A 6578-nucleotide genomic window follows, 5' to 3' on the forward strand; every position below is an offset into this window, starting at 1 on the left:
GCCGTTTAGGTAAAATTTATCTTCCAATGTATACTAAAATTGGTAAAAGACAGAGATCTTCTCTTTTTCTGTAGACCCAAAGAGAGAAGGTAGGCAATTTGATATTAGGGCTTTAGTGACTCTCTGAAGGAGCAGTATGCCGGAATCTTGGGACTCATTTCCTCTCCTTGAGTATCCTACCATTTCAAAAGAAGAAAGGATCTGGTCATCCTACCCAGAGCGAGAGAGCTGGATCAGATGCTTTTTCTAAGTTCTCTGTTGCCCAAAGCCACTTGAAATTAGATTGGAATGTTGCAATCTATCCAGTGGACGTTAGAAAAACTCAGCTAAAGAAAAACGGACTGAGTGAGTATAGAATTCTTGCTACATGTCGAAGGCACATTGTTACATGTGGAGACTAGGGAACAATTGTTCTTCCATGCTGAAGAATGGGACAAGAGAAATGAGCTAAGAATTCAGCAGAATGAAGTTCAAGTAAACCCCACGGGGACTGCCAGTAACAACCATAAAACAACATTGTCATAATGACTGACAAGATGCTATGGTAAAGATAGTAAGAAGGGAAAAATGAAGGGGGGAAATCAGAGGGGGAGATGAACCATGAGAGACTATGGACTCTGAGAAACAAACTGAGGGTTCTAGAGGGGAGGGGGGTGGGGGGATGGATTAGCCTGGTGATGGGTATTAAAGAGGGCAGGTACTGCATGGAGCACTGAGAGTTATGCACAACAATGAATCATGGAACACTACATCAAAAACTAATGATGTAATGTATGGTGATTAACATAATAAAATTTTAAAAAATAAAAAGTTAAATTAAATTTTTTAAAAAAGATGCTATGGTAATTGCTGCTTGGGAACACTTGCAAACCAAAAGGCAGATTTCTCCATAGAATTCAAAGGACTGTGAATTCAGAACAACTTCAGGGATTCATGGCAAATGAGAAATGTTCTTAAATGTGACATACACTTGTCACCAGGGAGAAGGATTGGGAGAGGAAAGCGGTGATTTATCCCGGATAACCAATTTTCCAGGTCTTATACAACAAAGAAAATTACTTGGAACCCCTTGTTCCCTCAATGGGGCTGTACCATTTAGAGTGCCTGTGAGGGTGCTGAAATAGGAACTACAGTTGAAATGATGGGATGTCTCCATTTCAAAGGGGACAACATCAAGGGAAGGGGTTTTCTGTTCAGACATGTAGTGTGTGTTTGTAGGTATTGGTGAAGAAGAAGGAACACAGAGGCAGTAGGAAAAAGAAAGGTCAACTAGGTCCTGTTAGAACCCAGGCTTGGGCCCCAGAGTCAAGCCCACATTGGTACTCAACATGAAGATATAACTGACCATTACTTTTGTTGCTAATTTTTACTATTGTTACACATAACAATAATTACCTATTATTACTGATGCAAAAACATTTGTAAGGCAAATGCCCCTCTCGTGTTCCCGTCATTATTCCACATGCTGGTTAGTAATTTTATAAATGCCTGAAGTTTCCAAAACATTGCACTAAGGAGAATGTTTTCAATCAGATATGCGGGGCGGGGGGGGATATCTCAAATTGACTACAACAGAAATGGAAATGATCGTCTCATGGGCCTGGGATGCTTAGAAGGGAGAGTTGTCGTCAGCTGAGGCTTGAGCTTATACCTCAAACAATGGGATTAACAGACTGTTCATTCCATTTTTTGCCTCTGGTTCTTTGATGATGGTTCTATTTTCAGTGAGTTTTGCCTTTCATCCTCTAACACTCAATCCTGGGCTCAAATCTTCCCCCACTACATATAACATGAAGAGTGAATCTCTTTCCTCTATTTAAATAAAAAACTGCTAGGCTTCAGTCTGCTGGATCAACCTAAGTCACTGCCCCACATGCATCCCTCCATTCCTGAACAATCAACTCTGACTATAGATTTGAGATTCACTGACTGGTTTGTTTAGGTTTCAGCCACAGGCTCTGCCCCTGGAGACCTGGGTAGATTCAGCTTCTACAGAAACACAAGGAGCCATCTGGAGATACATGGATACTCAAATGTTAATCAGGGTAGGCTCACTCAGGAAAAGGGAAATTCATCCTATACAGCTCCACTACCAAATATCAACAGAAGGCATTTCATGTATTTCACAGTACATTCCTAACATTTGGACAATAACATTCTCCTGACAAAACTGTGAGATAGGCCTCATTGGTTGCACATTTGTCAGAAAGAGGAAACAAAATTTAAAATATTATGTGACATGTCTAAGACCTGTCAGACAGTTAGGAGGGCTCAGGGACCCCATCTTCGACTAGCCATACGGGTGAGTGGTTCACAGAAGTGACCATCCTAAATGAACTTTCTAATAAAAGCGTCCAGTGCTATTTTTTCTTCTGGTTTTATGAAGAGATAAATAATATATAACAATGCATAAGTTTAAGGCATACAACATAAAGGGTTGTTATATGTATTAACATTGCAAAATGATGATATATGTACTAACATTGCAAAATGATTACCACAGTAAGTCTAGTTAACATCCATCACCTCACATATTTATAATTTTTTTCTTGTAATGAGAACTTCTAAGGCCTACTCTTTTGGCAAATTTCACCTATACATACAGTATGGTTAACTTAGTCACCATGTTGTCAATGATTCCCCAGAACTTCATTATCTTATTGCTGCAAATTTGGACCTTCTGACTACCTTCACCCATTTTGTCCTTGCCTCTGGCTACCACCAACCTGTTCTCTGTATCTGTGAGTTCGGTATTTCAATTTTTATCATTCCGTGTATGAGTGAGTTCATACAGTATTTGTCTTTCTCTGTCTGACTTACTTCATTTAGCATAATGTTGTTGAGGTCCATACATGTTATCACAAATAGCAGGATTTCCTTCTCTTTTGTGGCCAAATAATAGTTGAATATATATCACATTTTCTTAATGCATTCATCCATCAATGGACACTTAGGTTGTTTCCATGTCTTGTGTAGTCTACATAAGCCTCCAGTGAATATGGGGGTACAGATATCTTTTCAAGACAGTGATTTCTTTCCTTGTGATAAATACCCAGAAATGGATTTACACAATCATGTAGTAGTTCTAATTTTAATATTTCATGAAAACTTTAACCATTTTCATGTGGCTGCACCAATTTTCATTCCACCAACACTAGACAAGGGTACCGTTTTTTTTAATTTGGAATTTTAATTATGTACATAAATAGCAACTTGAGAATGAGGAGTTCTAAGGCTGCACATTATCTCTAGGTGAAAGGATTTCTGTTAGTCCACTTGCAGTATGGCATCACCCAAGATAACAAAGAAGACTAGTATAGTTTGTCCTGAAGAAGAAAGCCAGTTTACTATATTCAGTACTGGCTTCTCTGCCATTTTTCTGTAGAAATACTGGTTTACTGCATGGAGTTTCCAATGTTTACCTATAACTGATTAAAATGGGCAGAGCATGGAGCATTCTATTTATTTCCAGGTGAATTCTTCACATTTCCTGGCTTTTGAAAGTTCTTCCACAAATCTTCTACGACTATTATCCTCGTAAACCCCAGTCATATAATTTCTCCCCACTGACCTGGACAAATACGATGGCTTGTTGTGGATAATAAAGAGAGGCAGCAAGTCCCATGAATCCAGGTGGATACACCAGCTTCTTTATTTTTGAACCTCTAGCCAAAAGAAGTCCAACAATGCCAGCAAAACCAATAATACCAAGTCTTGGAAAAAATCCAGGAGGTGCATTTTGGAGATATTCATAGCTGCCTAACCCCCATTGAACCAAGCTCTGCACCCTGGGCTTAGTTTGTGAGTACATTTCCTGACACCAACTTGTATATGGCTCACAGTAACGTCAGAGATGTGAAATGCTTTCTTCAAGTGGGGTCCTTGGCTCCTCCACATATTTAGATTGACCCTCAGGGACGGAGTAGAGTGAAAGCTCATTAACCTTCACAGAAGTTTTGTGAAGTGAGTCCTTTTTAGGTGATGCATAGACTCTGAAGGTGAGCAGACTCAGGCTGGCTGGCCCCACAGACCTCTGAATTACCTTGAACATGCTGCTGGCAGAGGTGGCTCCGGCGGGGTCACCAAGGGTACCCTTTTTTTCCACGTACTCAGTTAACACTCTTGTCTTGATAAACTTGATAATAGGTCTTCTTATCTGGTCATAAATCTGGTAAGTTTTACAACTTTCTTCTTCCTCCAGGATTTCTTTTGCTATACATATAAATTATAAAATAAACCTGTTGATTTCCACAAAAATACTGCCAGGATTTCTTATTAAATTGTTTTCAAAGTATATATCAATTTGAAAATAATTGACTTTTTCACATTATTAAGTCCATAACCATGATCTCTACCTCTGATTTGAGGTTTTCTTTAACTTATGTCAATAATATTCTCATTTGCTTAGTGGAGAGCTCTGCAAAAGCTTAATAAAATATGTTCCTAGCTATTTCAAACATTTGTACTTATAATAATTTCATTTTTAAATAAATTTTTATTGCTTTATTTCTGGTAAGACATAAAAGGAAGAAAGAAAAATGCTTTTGTACCTCGAGTTCATATCCAGGTGTGTGGCTAAATTTTATTAGTAATCCCAATTAATTACATTTAATTTTCTCTATATACCATATGTTCTTTATAAATGATTCTAATTTTATTTCTTCCTTCCCACACCTTCTGCTCCTCCCTTCTTTTTTCCTTCTTTATTGAATTGCCTTAGACGTTTAGTACAATGTTCAATAAGAGGAGTGATAGTGGGCAACATTCACCGTAGTCAATTTCAGTTAAAATGGGAAATACTGTTCCAAAGCTAGCAAAACTCATCACATGTACTCAAATGATTTTACATCTGAGCACACTTAGGAGTCTGAAATCAACCATATTACTTCTCTATTGCTGCATAACAAATAACTACAAATTTAGTGTGGGTTAGAAAAATACACATTTATTATCTCACAAGTTCCAGGGTGAGGGATTCAGGCACTAGCAAACTGGTCCTCTCCACAGGGTCTCACAAGGCTGCAAGCAAGGTGGCAGCCAAGACTTGTTCCTTTCTAGAGCTCTAGATATTATTCCAACATCACATAGTTGTTGATAGAATTCATTCCTTGAGGTTGTAAAACTGAGATCCCAGCTTCTTACTAATGGTAGGCTGACCATGCCAGTTCCTAGAGGTCAACTACAGTCCCATGCCACATTGTTCACTCCATAAGCACCATGTAACATGAATGTTTGCTTCTTCAAAACCATCAAGAGAATCTCTCTCTTCAATCTCTGAACAAAGGGACATCATATGACTTTTGCCAGGCTCTATTAGTTAGAATCAAGTCACATGTGCCATGCACTCAAAGAGAAGGGATTACACAAGACCTGGATCATTGGGGCTCGATAGAATATGCACACCACACAAGCAAGTCTCTTAAAAGTGAAGCATGTTTTCACTGTCATGCCACATTGGAGATTTTCAGGGAAAGCCTGGATAGCTCCATCTCAAAATGCTAGAGGAAGAATTCCATCATCAAAAGATATGAGTCCAAGAGATCTTTCACATCTTGTCAGTGAATATGCCTGAATCCCATCAAGGTAGGACTTCCAATAGGCATGGTCAGGCATCTTCACTTCAGGGGATCAAGGCGATCACTGTATAACCCCACACCCTGGTACTGAACAGACATTAAGGTGAAAGACTTAATTACAGGTGTTGACAGGATGTTCCAAAGGATCAACAGAATCTTAAGCAAGGCTGAAATGGTTTACATTGGGGATCACCCTCTGGGACAGAGCAAAAACTTTACTGCCATGAAAGGAGAACTTGAGTAGCACAGGAAAGGCACGGTGAGGTTGTCAGCTTGGGTGAAGGGCTGACAGCTACCAGCCAATTGAATGGACCAAATCCACAAAGGTTTGGCCACAGCTACTTGAAAATGACTTACGTGTGGTCAGAACAGAATAACCTTTCTTGTGAGTAGGTCAGGTTCCCTAGCTATGTAGGCAGTAAGTGGGAGGCAAAAAGAGCCTGAAAGAGGAAATAAAACTGCCTGGAGAAAATGGCAGAGCCCAGAAGGGCACTTTGCTAAGGATTGTTTGGAATATTTGCTTCTGAGTTTCCTTCTGTAATGGTTTTCCATTGCTGCTGTCACAAATTACCACAAAGTTAGCATCTTAAAACAATATGCATCTCACAATTCCCTGGATCAGCGTTTAGTGCACTACTTGGCTCAACTGGATTCTCCGCTTAGGGTCTTACCAGGCAAACACCAAGCAGAAAGAATAATTTTCCTTTCTGGAGACCCTTGGGAAGAATGTTTCTCAGATCATTCAGATTATTGAAGAATTCACTTCCTACTCAAGTGGTGCCCTTCACTGTCAAATCTGCATAGGCACATTGAACAATTTATGTGTCTCACATATTTCTGCTTTTCACCCCTGCCTTCCTCTTTTGCTTTTGGGGACTCACGTGATTACATTGGGCTCAGCTGGATAACCCAGGAGAATTTCCCTATTTTAGGGTCAACTGTAGTAACCTTCATTACTGAAATGCCCCTTTGGTCCTATAACACAACATATTCATCAGTGTG

General features: G+C 39.4%; 1 pseudogene; it reads right to left on the reverse strand.

The window, feature by feature from the left end:
- Positions 1 to 3349: 3349 nt before the first annotated feature.
- On the reverse strand, positions 3350 to 4073 carry LOC113922919 (annotated as a pseudogene).
- Between the last annotated feature and the right edge of the window lie 2505 nt (positions 4074 to 6578).

This window comes from Zalophus californianus, chromosome 9, assembly GCF_009762305.2.
Source record: "Zalophus californianus isolate mZalCal1 chromosome 9, mZalCal1.pri.v2, whole genome shotgun sequence".
NCBI lineage: Eukaryota > Metazoa > Chordata > Mammalia > Carnivora > Otariidae > Zalophus > Zalophus californianus.